General features: G+C 46.9%; 1 protein-coding gene across 1 annotated transcript in view; it reads right to left on the bottom strand.

The window, feature by feature from the left end:
* Positions 1–14886, bottom strand: part of LOC134936836 (tetraspanin-15-like) — a 535165-nt gene that overhangs the window by 347211 nt on the left and 173068 nt on the right. The window lies entirely within an intron of this gene.

Below are 14886 nucleotides of genomic sequence, written 5' to 3'. Positions count from 1 at the left end.
GTAGCGATTTACAGATGGATCCAGCTAAAGTTCAGGCAATACACGACTGTCCATACCCTCTCCTTTGAAGGGTATTCAGCGGTTCCTGGGGTTTGCAAATTTCTACAGAAAATTCATCAAAGGTTATTCGTCCATTGTGGTTCTTATTACTGCCCTCACCAGAAAAGGAGCAAGTCCATCCTGCTGGCCACCAGAAGCAATAGCAGTCTTTGAAACTCTGAAACAAGCTTTTACATCAGCTCCCATTCTTCATCAACCTGATCTGAATCGACCCTTCATACTAGAAGTGGATGCTTCCAGAGAAGAAGTAGGAGTAATACTGTCTCAACTGTTTGAAGATGGGAAGATTCATCCATGTGGTTAATACTCGCAAAGGTTCTCATCCGCTCAGCAAAACTACGCCATTGGTGAGCAGGAGTTGCTAGCTATTACGCTGGCTTTGAAGAGTGGAGATACTTGTTAGAAGGTGCTTTACATTTTATTGCTGTTTACACCGATCACAAGAATCTGTTATATTTGCGGACAGCTCAGTGTCTCAGTCCACGGCAGCCGAGGTGGGCCCTTTTCTTCACACGATTAAATTTCAAGCTCTTTTATCGACCTGGTCCTTTAAACAAGAAGGCGGACTCTCTCTCTCATTCTTTAAGCTCCAAGAAACCCTCAGATATATCAGGAAATCAACTCCTCCACCAGGGAAAATTTTTGTAGCCACTGAACTCCGGAAGAAACTGCTCATGTGGGAACATAATTCTTCCTTTATGCAGGGAGACTGAAGACCCAAATATTCATTCAGCGTTCTTGTTGGTGGACCCAGCTGAGAGCAGATGTACAAGATTTCATAGCTGCCTGCCCAAAGTGTGCGCAGCATAAGAGTCCAAAATGTTCACCTACAGGTCTTCTGCATTCATTACCCATACTGACTCAACCCTGGACCCATATCTATATGGCCTTTATCACTGACTTACCTACTTCGAAAGGATGACATACCATTTGGGTTGTTGTTGATCATTTTTCGAAAATGGTACATTTCTTATCCCTGACAGGTATTCCATCTGCACCTCAGTTATCAAAGTTATTCATCTCAAAAATCTTTAAGCTACATGAAATGCCCAACAAAATTGTTTCCGATTGTGGACCACAATTTGGTGCCCGTTTTTGGAGATCTCTCTGCTCTTTTGGAATAAAGTTGAACCTTCCATCTGCCTATCATCCCCAATCAGACGGACAAACTGAAAGAGTAAATCTGGATCTGGAGACCTTCCTACGTTTATTTATGTGTTCCTCACAGGATGATTGGCTGGATTTCCTCCCACTAGCAGAATTTGCTCATAACAATTTATACCATACTTCTTCGGGATCTACTCAATTCTTTACTAACTACAGATTCCATCCTCGAGTTCCAAGCTTTATCAGCTTTAGAGGTTCCTGCCATTAATCAGGCACTCAGACAGTTTTTTGAGAATTGGAAACAAGTACGTAAAGCTTTGATCAAGTCATCTGCACGTTACAAGTCTTTTGCTAATTGGAAACGGAAAGCCATTCCCTGCCTTAGAGTAGGGGATAAAGTCTGGATCTCCACACGCAATTTACGTCTCAAAGTTCCTTCGAAAAAATTTGCTTCTAGATTCATTGGACCATTTGCTATTGAAAAGGTACTTAGGGGGTCATTCCGACCTGATCGTATGCTGCCATTTTTCGCAGCGCAGCATTCAGGTCACTACTGCGCATGCACCGCAATACGCAGGTGCATTGTACCGGTACAAAGCAGATCGTTGCAGTGTGATGGATTTAACGAAGAATCCATTCGCACAGCCGTTCGCAAAGAGATTGACAGGAAGAAGGCATTTATGGGTGTCAACTGACCGTTTTCAGGGAGTGGTTGGAAAAACGCAGGCATGTCCAAGCATTTGCAGGGCGGGTGTCTGATGTCAATTCCAGAACCGGACAGGCTGAAGTGATCACAAGGGCCGATTAAGGTCTGAGCTACTTAGAAACTGCACAAACTATTTTTGTACCACTCGGCTGCACATGCGATCGCACCCTTGCACAGCAAATATACACTCCCCAGTGGGCAGCGACTATGCGTTCGCATGGCTGCAAAAAGTAGCTAGTGAGCAATCAACTTGGAATGACCACTTTAATCCTGTTGCTTACAAAGTAAAATTACAATTTTATCTGAAGATTCCCAATGCATTTCATGTTTCTCTTAAAAGACCTTTAGTGCTCAATCGCTTTCGGGCAGCCTTGCCTAGACCTCCTAAAGTTCAGACCATGCAAGGTGAGGAATTCGAGGGTTAAAAGTATACTTGATTCCCGCAGACGATACGGTCGTGTCCAGTATTTCATAGACTGGAAGGGATACGGTCTAGAAGAAAGATCCTGGGTGTCTGCTGAAGATGTTCATGCACCAATATTGGTCCGTACCTTCCATGCCAAGTGTCCGAGGGTGTTCGGTGTCCACCCTGAAAAGGGGGGATACTGTCATGTTCAAGGGACTCACCTCCGGTGATGGTCTCCGGGGGCTCTCTGTCAGATGGCTAGCGCTGCGGCAGCGGAGGTCTGTGAGGGCCGTTGGTGTGCTGCAGCTGAGAGGGAGTTGGTGACTGTGCGGCCTGCTGCCACTGAAGCACTGTGCAGGGAGGCTGCCTGTGTAAGATCCCACACTCTGGAGCACTGTGCAGGGAGGCTGCCTGAGGAAAATCCACTTATCTGGCGTGTCTGCAGTACTGGGGGCCGCCATGTTAGAGACCAATTCATAGTATGCCAATGGGATTTGGTCTCTGGTCTCTTCCAGGCTGAGCTCTCTGGTAAAAGGGGGCAATCCGGTTTCAAACCTTGCCAGTGCTTTATGTTTCTGTCCCAGTACAGGTGTCTTAGCTCTGCTCTCCCACAGGTCCACCTGTGTGCCTTTCAGTGTCCCTTGGATTTTCAGCTTCACGGAATTGTCACCTCAGCTGTCATCTGCTGCACAACTGCCAGTGGTTACCCCGGCCTCATGGGTCACAGCCTGCCACTTAGGACAGTGTCTCCTGGAGTCCTATCCATGGAGGATTTCCCAGCAGTCTTGCAGTGCTCTTCATCCACGTCTAATAGTCATCCATTCTGAAAAAACTCCTTCAGTGGTCTTTAGCCACATCTAACAATCATCCATTTTGCAAAACTTCTTCAGTGTTCTTCAGCCACATATAATAATCATCCATTCTGCAAAGCTCCTTCAATGTTCTTCAGTCACGACAATTAACTATCCAACATACAAACTCTTTCAGTATTAACTAGCCATATCAGACAATCATTTATTATACAGACTCTTTCAATAACTTTGCCCATGAATACTCTGCAGCCTAATCTTTTGGAATTTCTCATCTTTGTTCTTTAAATATTTGCTTTTAAGGGGTATATGCAATTGCGGTCAGCGGTTGAGGTTACTCGCGGTCAACCGCTGACTGCAAAGTTCCCACCATTGAATATAATGGAGCGGCATAGTGCTATGCGCCGCCTGACAGTTCAGACGCGCACAGCCAATCAGGAGAGTGCCACGACGTGGCGCTCCCTGATTGGCTCAAGGAACCCTCTTTGACAGGAGTCACGGGGGGTCTCAGCAGTCGGGGAAAGGGGTCCCATGTGTAAACATGGGACCCCTTTCAGTGCGTGGATCGGGTTTGCGTTTTATTATTTTGCCAAGTACGAGGATTACAAGCAGAAGAGGACAGATCTACACAGGATTTTTGTGAGTATAATTTTATTTACAGGTAACTCGTGGATTCTACTGGTGAAAAGGACCGACTGCTTCGTGTCAACATAGGTAAGTATGTGTGTGTCGGTGTGCATGTATGTAATAAAGTTTTACTATCACGGTGTGTGTGTACTGTTTTTATTGGGGTATTTTATTTGCAGCAGAACTACAGGTACCAGCGGGCCCGTTTCCCCCGCATGCTGGTACTTGTGGTTCTCCAAGTACCACCTTGCGGGGAGGCTTGCTGGGACTTGTAGTTCTGCTACAAAAAACAATATTCTTTATTTTGACACAAGGCTATCAGCCTCCCATCCGCCGCCCTTGGATGGGGGGGACAGCCTCAGCTTCACCCCTGGCCCTTGGCTGGCTGGAGGGGGGGACCCCTTGATTCCAGGGTACCTCGGCCAGGAATGACTAGTTGGGGATTTAATGCCACGGCCGCAGGGACCGGTATAAAAGTGTCCCCCGGCAGTGGCATTATCTCTCCAGCTAGTGGACCACGGTGCTGGTGTGAAAAATACGGGGGACCCCTACGTCTTTTGTCCCCCGTATTTTTTGCACCAGGACCGAACGCAGAGCCCGGTGCTGGTTGTTAAAATACGGGGGATCCCCTGTCATTTTTCCCCCCGTATTTTTACAACCAGGACCGGCTCAAAGAGCCCGAGGCTGGTTATGCTTAGGAGGGGGGACCCCACGCATTTTTTTTCAGGGTTTTTAACCCATTCCCACTGAAAAACATGCTCTGATCTCTCCATATTATTTTAGTCAGTAAAAAAAAAAATATTCTTTTAAAAAATATATGAAATAATACTTGTGGCTCCTAATAGACAAACCAAGTAGATAATCCCTTCTAATATAAATAGATATGCTATTAGCAACTAAAAAACACACACACAAAAACATGTCTTTAAATTTTTTTATTAGATCCCGCCAGCACAATGAGGCGGACTGAAATTGACGAAATGACTGTCGAAAAGCACTGTTGTCGAATCGACATTCTTCAATTGAATATACTTTTGTCGAAAAGCCGCATTTTTACCATTGCAGACATGTCGAATTTGACAACTGTCGAATTGCAAAAAGCCGAATCTGAAACGTCCGTTTTTTTGTCGAAAAGTACTGTATTGCATTGTCGAATCATTTTTTTGTGTCGAAAATGCCCCGTTTTTCGACTTTTGCGGCAATTCGACCGCAATTGCATATGGCCCTAAATGTCTTTTCGTTAATAAAAGCATATGAGAAACTACATTCGTCCTCCTCGTTTTCTACTTGCAGAGGCATGTACTTCTACTGTTAGCACACATCCAATGGACTCACAAATTCTACCGGCTGTGACACAGTTGATGTTACATACAGTATAAGAAAGTCGTTGTGGCCTCAAAAATTATCACTACCACATTACAGCATTAGCGCAAGCACTACTTATAGTATATGACCTCTTATTTTGTTCTTCATTTTATTTTAATTTTTTTTCTTAAGTCAATACCAAGCTCCATGATATAGTGGTATATTCAACTGAAGTCGAAAGCTGCCGTCTGTCAAAAAGACGTCAGTTTTCAACTTTTTTAGGTCAGAAGGTGTTCCGACCTATTCAATATAACCCCAAATTATTCGACAAGTCGAGGAATTCGACTTGTCCAAAAGCACGTGGATCGGTGGAATAGCTGCCAATCTGCGTGAAGTCGCATTGAGATGCGGGAGCAGAGACGGGGGAGAGGAGGAGATCGGGAAGAGCCGCGGGCAGACGGGGGAGAGCAGCGCTACCGCAGTGGGCAGCGTAGCCGGAGGATGTCACAGCCGCCGGTCACAGCAGCGTCCACCTGGCTCCAGCAAGCGAGACCTCGCTTGCTGGAGCCAGGTGGACGCTGCCGTGAGCGGCGGCTGTGACACATCCTCCGGCTACGCTGCTGTAGCCGCTGCTCTCCCCCGTCTGCCCGCGGCTCTCCCCCATCTCAGCTCCCGCATCTCAATTTGACTTTTATTAAAGTCGAATTGAGATTGCATTGAATAGCCCGTCGGATCCATTCCGACAAATGAATGTCTGAATGGATCCGACTTCAATTGAATATACCCCATAGTCTTTTCTTTTCAAAACTCTCAAACAATCCATGCAACGACATAAAAAGGGTGATAGCGACAGCTCCCACCTTATTTATACCTTCAAAAAGATATGAAAGGAGTAATTATTGAAATGACACAAGGATGCCTCATATTAAGTTGGGCATTGGTCCATTTCTGTATAGCTTGCATAGATATGTGGCACTATGTGCTCCAAAGCTGTGTTTAACAAGATTGCTTATGAACCCGGCATGGACCTTTCCATTAGTGCGCTTCTAAGTAAATTTGTTGTAATATTAACTCAGCCACAAACTACTACATCAGCTCTGATTGCAGAGGAAATGAGCTGGTTCTTGTCACTCTGAGGTTACAGATTCATTTCTTAATATAAGTAGATTTCAAAAGGACCAGCAAGCCATCAAATGACCCTGTCTCCAAGATCAAAGCAGCTCCCACTCTGCTACGCTGCATCAAATCTCCCTTCAATTTGGTTTACAAAATAGTTCTAGGAAAAATAAGTTACATTTCTTCTTTGAGCATAGTATCATCGAAGCCCCTTCTTCAACATCCCTTATGTCATTACAGAGTTATTACCCAGTGATAGCAGAGGGATGTGTGTATGTATATATATATATATATATATATATATATATATATATATACACAAGCTGGCAACCGGCACTCTCACTTCCAACATCACCTGTCGCGGTGCCCATTAAGTGTATGAACAGTTCAGCCGAATCATGGCACTCTCCAAAAAGCTTGTAGCGACGTTTCGGCTTTAATAGCCTTTGTCGTGTTGGTTATTATGCTTGACAAAGGCTATTAAAGCCGAAACGTCGCTACAAGCTTTTTGGAGCTGTGTTTTATTGATTGAATGAGACCGCTGAGTGCCATGATTCGGCTGAACTATATATATATATATATATATATATATATATATATAAAATAAGATTTTAAACCTACCGGTAAATCTTTTTCTCGTAGTCCGTAGAGGATGCTGGGGGCTCCGTAGGGACCATGGGGATAGACGGGCTCCGCAGGAGACATGGGCACTTTAAGAAAGACTTTAGGTATGGGTGTGCACTGGCTCCTCCCTCCTCCCTCTATGCCCCTTCTCCAGACCTCAGTTAGAGAAACTGCCCAGAGGAGACGGACAGTACGAGGAAAGGATTTTTGTTAATCCAAGGGCAAGGTTCATACCAGCCACACCAATCACACCGTATAACTTGTGTATCCATTAAACAGTTAACAGTATGAAAAAACAACGTAGCATCAGTCCAAAACTGGTGAAACTATAACATAACCCTTATGTAAGCAAAACTATATACAAGTCTCGCATAAGTAGTCCGCACTTGGGACAGGCGCCCAGCATCCTCTACGGACTAGGAGAAAAAGATTTACCGGTAGGTTTAAAATCTTATTTTCTCTTACGTCCTAGAGGATGCTGGGGACTCCGTAAGGACCATGGGGATTATACCAAAGCTCCCAAACGGGTGGGAGAGTGCGGATGACTCTGCAGCACCGATTGAGCAAATAGGAGGTCCTCCTCAGCCAGGGTATCAAACTTATAGAACTTTGCAAAGGTGTTTGAACCCGAACAAGTAGCAGCTCGGCACAGTTGTAGTGCCGAGACCCCTCGGGCAGCCGCCCAAGACGAGCCCACCTTCCTAGTGGAATGGGCCTTGACCGATTTTGGTAACGGCAATCCAGCCGTAGAATGCGCCTGCTGAATCGTGTTACAGATCCAGCGAGCAATAGTCTGCTTTAAAGCAGGGGCGCCAACCTTGTTGGCTGCATATAGGACAAACAGTGCTTCTGTTTTTCTGACTCTAGCCGTTCTGGCCACGTAAATTTTCAAAGCCCTGACTACATCAAGGGACTCGGAATCCTCCAAGTCTCGCGTAGCCACAGGCACCACAATAGGTTGGTTCATATGAAAAGATGACACCACCTTAGGCAAGAACGGAGGACGGGTCCGCAATTCCGCCCTATCGATATGGAAAACCAGACAAAGCCGCCAATTCCGACTCTCGCCTAGCCGAAGCCAAGGCTAATAACATGACCAACTTCCAAGTGAGATATTTTAATTCCACTGTTTGAAGTGGTTCAAACCAGTGCGACTGAAGGAAACTCAACACCACGTTAAGGTCCCAAGGTGCCACCGGAGGTATAAAAGGAGGCTGAATATGCAGCACTCCCTTCACAAAAGTCTGTATTTCTGGGAGAGAAGCCAATTCTTTTTGAAAGAAAATGGATAAGGCCGAAATCTGAACCTTAATGGAGCCTAATTTTAGGCCCAAATTCACTCCAGTCTGTAGGAAGTGAAGGAAACGTCCCAGATGGAATTCTTCCGTAGGAGCATTCCTGGCCTCACACCAAGAAACATATTGTCGCCATATCCGGTGATAATGTTTAGCTGTCACGTCTTTCCTAGCCTTTATCAGAGTAGGAATGACCTCATCCGGAATGCCCTTTTCCGCTAGGATCCGGCGTTCAACCGCCATGCTGTCAAACGCAGCCGCGGTAAGTCTTGGAATAGACAGGCCCTGTTGCAACAGGTCCTGTCGCAGAGGAAGAGGCCACTGATCTCCCGTGAGCATTTCCAGCACATCCGGATACCAGGCCCTTCGTGGCCAATCTGGAACAATGAGAATTGTTCTCACTCCTCTTTTTCTTATTATTCTCAACACCTTGGGTATGAGAGGAAGAGGAGGAAACACATAGACCGACTGGAAAAGCCATGGTGTCACTAGGGCATCTACTGCTACCGCCTGAGGGTCTTTTGATCTGGCGCAATACCTCTGTAGCTTTTTGTTGAGGCGGGACACCATCATGTCTATCTGGGGCAGTCCCCACTGACTTGCAATCTGTGCAAAGACTTCCTGATGAAGTCCCCACTCTCCTGGATGCAGGTCGTGTCTGCTGAGGAAGTCTGCTTCCCAGTTGTCCACTCCCGGAATGAACACTGCTGACTGTGCGCTTACATGATTTTCCGCCCAGCGAAGAATCCTGGTGGCTTCCGCCATTGCCACTCTGCTCCTTGTGCCGCCTTGGCGGTTTACATGAGCCACTGCGGTGATGTTGTCTGACTGGATCAGAACTGGTTGGTCGTGAAGTAAGTTCTCCGCTTGACGTAGGGCGTTGTATATGGCCCTCAGTTCCAGGATGTTGATGTGAAGACAAGTCTCTTGACTTGTCCAAAGTCCTTGGAAGTTTCTTCCCTGTGTGACTGCTCCCCTCCCTCTGAGGCTCGCGTCCGTGGTCACCAGGATTCAGTCTTGAATGTCAAACCTGCGGCCTTCTAAAAGGTGAGCACTCTGCAGCCACCACAGGAGAGATACCCTGGCTCTGGGGGACAGGGTGATCAGCTGATGAATTTGTAGATGTGACCCGGACCACTTGTCCAATAGGTCCCATTGGAAAGTCCTTGCATGGAACCTGCCAAAGGGAATGGCTTCGTATGTTGCCACCATCTTTCCCAGGGCTTGAGTGCAATGATGTACTGACACTTGTTTTGGCTTCAATAGGTTCTTGACTAGAGTCATGAGTTCCTGAGCTTTTTCTATCGGAAGAAAAACCCTTTTCTGGTCTGTGTCCAGAATCATGCCCAAGAAGTTCAGACAAGTCGTAGGAACCAGCTGCGACTTCGGGATATTGAGAATCCAGCCGTGTTGCTGTAACACCTTCAGTGAAAGTGACACGCTGTTCAGTAACTTCTCTCGTGATCTCGCTTTTATGAGGAGATCGTCCAAGTATGGGATAATTGTGACACCCTGCTTGCGCAGGAGCACCATCATTTCCGCCATTACCTTGGTGAAAATCCTCGGGGCCGTGGAAAGCCCAAACGGCAATGTCTGAAATTGGTAATGACAATCCTGTACCGCAAATCTCAGGTACGCCTGGTGAGGTGGATAAATGGGAACATGAAGGTATGCATCCTTTTTGTCCAGAGATACCATAAAATCCCCCCCTTCCAGGCTGGCGATGACCGCTCTCAGCGATTCCATCTTGAACTTGAACCGCTTTATGTATAGGTTCAGGGATTTTAAATTCAAAATGGGTCTGACCGAACCGTCCGGTTTCGGGACTACAAACAGAGTTGAGTAGTATCACTTCCCTCTTTGAAGCAGGGGAACCTCGACCACCACTTGTTGAAGACGCAATTTGTGAATAGCATTTAACACTATCTCCCTTTCTAGGGGAGAAGTCAGTAGAGCCGATTTGAAAAACCGGCGAGGAGGCACCTCTTCGAATTCCAGCTTGTATCCCTGAGAAACAATTTCCATTGCCCAGGGATCCACCTGTGAGTGAACCCAGAAGTGGCTGAAAAGTCGTAGACGTGCCCCCACTGGGGCAGACTCCCTCAGCGGAGCCCCAGCGTCATGCGGTAGATTTTGCAGAGGCCGGGGAGGACTTCTGTTCCTGCGAACCAGCTGTGTTGTGCAGCTTTTTTCCTCTGCCCTTACCTCTGGCAAGAAAGGACGATCCACGTACTCTTTTGCTTTTATTTGACCGAAAGGACTGCATTTGATAATGTGGCGCTTTCTTAGGCTGTGAGGGAACATAAGGCAAAAAATTCGATTTACCTGCCGTAGCTGTGGAGACGAGGTCCGAGAGACCTTCCCCAAACAATTCCTCACCCTTGTAAGGCAAAACCTCCATATGCCTCTTTGAGTCGGCATCACCTGTCCACTGCCGGGTCCATAAGACTCGCCTAGCAGAAATAGACATAGCGTTTATTCTGGAGCCCAGTAGACTAATGTCTCTTTGAGCATCTCTCATATATAAGACAGCATCTTTTATATGCCCTAGGGTCAATAAAATGGTATCCTTATCTAGGGTCTCAATTTCCGCTGATAAGGAATCTGTCCATGCTGCTACAGCGCTACAAACCCAGGCCGACGAAATTGCCGGTCTGAGTAATGTACCAGAATGTGTGTAAATAGACTTCAAGGTAACCTCCTGCTTGCGGTCAGCAGGATCCTTGAGGGTAGCCGTATCTTGGGATGGCAGCGCTATCTTCTTTGATAAGCGTGTCAATGCTTTGTCTACCCTAGGGGAGGATTCCCACCGTATCCTGTCCGTTGGCGGGAAAGGATACGCCATAAGAATCCTTTTGGGAATCTGCAGTTTTTTGCCTAGAGATTCCCAAGCTTTTTCACATAATTCGTTCAACTCATGTGAGGAGGGAAAAGTTACCTCAGGTTTCTTTCCCTTATACATGTGTACCCTCGTGTCAGGGACCGGGGGTTCCTCTGTGATATGCAAAACCTCTTTTATTGCAATAATCATGTAATGAATACATTTAGCCACTTTTGGCTGTAACTTTGCATCATCGTAGTCGACACTGGAGTCAGAATCCGTGTCGGTATCTGTGTCTCCTATTTGGGATAGTGGGCGCTTTTGAGACCCCAAAGGTCCCGGTGACATAGGGACAGACATGGGTTGACTCCCTGACTGTTCCCTAGCTTCAGCTTTGTCTAATCTTTTGTGCAATAAATTTACATTAGCACTTAAAACATTCCACATATCCATCCAGTCAGGTGTCGGCGCTGCCGACGGAGACCTCACATTCAAACGCTCCCCCTCCTCCCTAGGCGAGCCTTCTACCTCGGACATGTTGACACACGCGTACCGACACACCACACACACACAGGGAAACTCTTATCTGAAGACAGTTTCCCCACCAGGCCCTTTGGAGAGACAGAGAGAGAGTATGCCAGCACACACCCCAGCGCTATATGACCCAGGAAGAAACACAAAATGTTTACCCAGTAGCGCCTTTTATATGTATATGCGCCAATTTTGTGCCCCCCCCCCCTCTTGAAAACCCTCTGTCACCGTGAGTAAGCAAGGGAGAGTCCAGGGAGCTTCCTCTCAGCGCTGTGCTGTGGAGAAAATGGCGCTGGTGAGTGCTGAGGGAGAAGCCCCGCCCCCTCGCGGCGGGCTTCTGTCCCGCTCAAAAATCTTAAAAAACTGGCGGGGGCTCTTTATATACATGTACAGTGCCCAGCTGTACATGTATATATGTATTTTTGCCAAAGGAGAGGTTTATATGCTGCCCAGGGCGCCCCCCCTGCGCCCTGCACCCTTACAGTGATTGTCGTGTGTGAGGTGTATGGGAGCAATGGCGCACAGCTTTACTGCTGTGCGTTACCTCTGTGAAGATCAAGAAGTCTTCTGCCGCCTCTGAAGTCTTCTTTTCTTCTCATACTCACCCGGCTTCTATCTTCCGGCTCTGCGAGGAGGACGGCGGCGCGGCTCTGGGATGGACGGCGAGGGTGAGACCTGCGTACCAATCCCTCTGGAGCTAATGGTGTCCAGTAGCCTAAGAAACAGAGCCTTGAAACTCACAGAAGTAGGTCTGTTTCTCTCTCCTCAGTCCCTCGATGCAGGGAGTCTGTTGCCAGCAGGCTCCCTGAAAATAAAAAACCTAACTAAAATACTTTCTGACAGGAAACTCAGGAGAGCTCCCTATAATGCACCCAGTCTCCTCTGGGCACAGTATCAAACTGAGGTCTGGAGGAGGGGCATAGAGGGAGGAGCCAGTGCACACCCATACCTAAAGTCTTTCTTAAAGTGCCCATGTCTCCTGCGGAGCCCGTCTATCCCCATGGTCCTTACAGAGTCCCCAGCATCCTCTAGGACGAGAAATATATATATATATATATATACAGTATATTTTCTTAAATAAATACGCACCCATGTAATCAATTGACAACTCTGTCATGCTCCATTAAGATCCAAAGGATCAATCAATAAAAGGAATACAAATGGGCACTCCAAATCCAAAAACATGACGTTTTTTTTAATGAAAAAAAGTCTCTTTTATTTACTCACAGACCATAGAAAAGTTCAAGTGTGCATATATTGACAATATATGCACACTTGCACTTTTCTATGGTCTGTGAGTAAACAAAAGAGACTTTTCATTCAAAAAATGTCATGTTTTTGGATTTGGAGTGCCCATTTATATTCCTTATATATATATATATATATCATCCCAGGTCTTGACCAGGGTTGAATCCGGGATCGTCACGGGATGCAGTGTAGTGTGACCGGGTAAGCCAGGTCAAGGCGACCCGGCACCCGTTCTCTGCATAGGAGGAGGCGACACTTGGAGATGATGATCTTCAAGCGCCACCTCCAATAGCGTCAGCTGTGATGTCACCAACCCGGCATCAATATGCCGGGTTGGGCCGCAAGTCTGAAAGGGGTCTCAAGCCGGGTCGCACCTGGGAACCACCCGTGTACACATTCCCAGGTGCGTCCCGGCTATGTCAGTGTGAAAGGGGTATAATACATATAATGGCCCCTTTGCTTGCAGAGAATATGATTAAATGAAAAACAGAACTGATGTGTGCTGCTCATATCTATGAACACCTAGCTAAATAACAACCTGAAAAGGGAAATACAGTAGGTGGTGGTGGATTTAATTCACCCTGGAGGCTGGTTTTACTATAAACTGCTCACTGGATGGAACAAACTGTGCTTCATAAATTCTTAGAATGTAAACTGACGTACCGCACCAAAACGGCAATGCTTTATTTAAATTGTGTTACTGATGCATCTAATAGATATTATTTTATTGACTGTATCTTGATGTGTACACACTATAAAAAAAATTACACAGATTAGCAGAAAATTATACGATCGATCCGATAACTGTATGGTGCGTGCGCAAGAACTCCTGCCAAGGTGGGACTGGAAGATCAGGATTTTATGTCCTGCTTAAAAATTGCAATGTCCCACCTCTTGATGCCCTTATAGAAAGCACAGACTGAGCCAGAAATAGCTTACAGAGTACAGGACGCACACTGAACGGCATAATCGCTAGGCTTAAGGTAAGCATTAATCAATCCCTAATATTCCATATATAGCCCATTGGGCCTAATTCTGAGTTGATCGCAGCAGCAAATTTGTTAGCAGTTGGGCAAAACCGTGTGCACTGCAGGTGGGACACATATAACACGTCAGAGAGAGTTAGATTTGGGTGGGGTGTATTCAAACTGAAATCTAAATTGCAGTGTAAAAATAAAGCAGCCAGTATTTACCCTGCACAGAAACAAAATAACCCACCCAAATCTAACTCTCTCTGCAAATGTTATATCGGCCCCCCCCTGCAGTGCACATGGTTTTGCCCAATTGCTAACAAACTTGCTGCTGCGATCAACTCAGAATTACCCCCCTTGTCCGTAATGGTTTAGGTATAGGCATGGCCATAACTAAGGGGGGGCTAGGGGGTCACGCGCCCCGGGCGCTGGAATGTGGGGGCGCTAGGGAGGCTGTATCTGCAGCCAAAATCTCTGGTTGCCGCGGAGGTGAGGGAGAGAGGACGGAGACAGTAGTCTGGCCGGCGCGGTTGAGCAGAGCCGAGCCTGGAACTGATGAGAGCACACTGGCTGGCGGCTGCAGTCAGTCAGTGACAGTGAATGAGTCACTGACGCTGCAGCATTCCGCACTGGACTCTGCAGGCTCCTCTGACAGGGGAGGTTTCACGGAGACTGCATGACATGTCTCCAGCAGCCCTGAGCCCACAGCCCTCCCCCATGCCTGGGAACAGGGGAGGGACACAACGCAGCAGCGTGGACTCTGAACGAGGGCTGTGACAGAGAGAGATTTATTATGAGGTATGTTTCTCTACCTGGCAGACAGCCCCCCCTCTACAATGTGTATGTGTTTGTGTGTGTGTCATTGTTCCTCTGGTACCTATACAGTGTGTGTGTGTGTGTGTGTGTGTGTGTGTCAGTGTTCCTGTGGTCCCTATACAGTGTGTGTGTGTGTGTGTGTGTTAGTGTGTGTGTGTCAGTGTTCCTGTGGTCCCTATACAGTGTGTGTGTGTGTGTGTGTGTGTGTGTGTGTGTGTTAGTGTGCGTCTGATCCCTATACAGTGTGTGTGTGTATGTGTCAGTGTGCATCTGGTCCCTATAGAGTGTGTGTGCATCTGGTCCCTATACAGTGTGTGTGTGTGTGTGTGTGTGTGTGTGTGTGTGTGTGTGTTGTGTCAGTGTGTATCTGGTCCCTACACATTTTGTGTGTGTCAGTGTACATCTTGTCCCTATACAGTGTGTGTCTGTGTGCGTCTGGTCCCT

This window comes from Pseudophryne corroboree, chromosome 6, assembly GCF_028390025.1.
Source record: "Pseudophryne corroboree isolate aPseCor3 chromosome 6, aPseCor3.hap2, whole genome shotgun sequence".
NCBI classification, from domain to species: Eukaryota; Metazoa; Chordata; class Amphibia; order Anura; family Myobatrachidae; genus Pseudophryne; species Pseudophryne corroboree.
The sequence above is the reverse complement of the archived record's forward strand: the minus strand, read 5'-3'. Positions and strand labels throughout refer to the sequence as shown.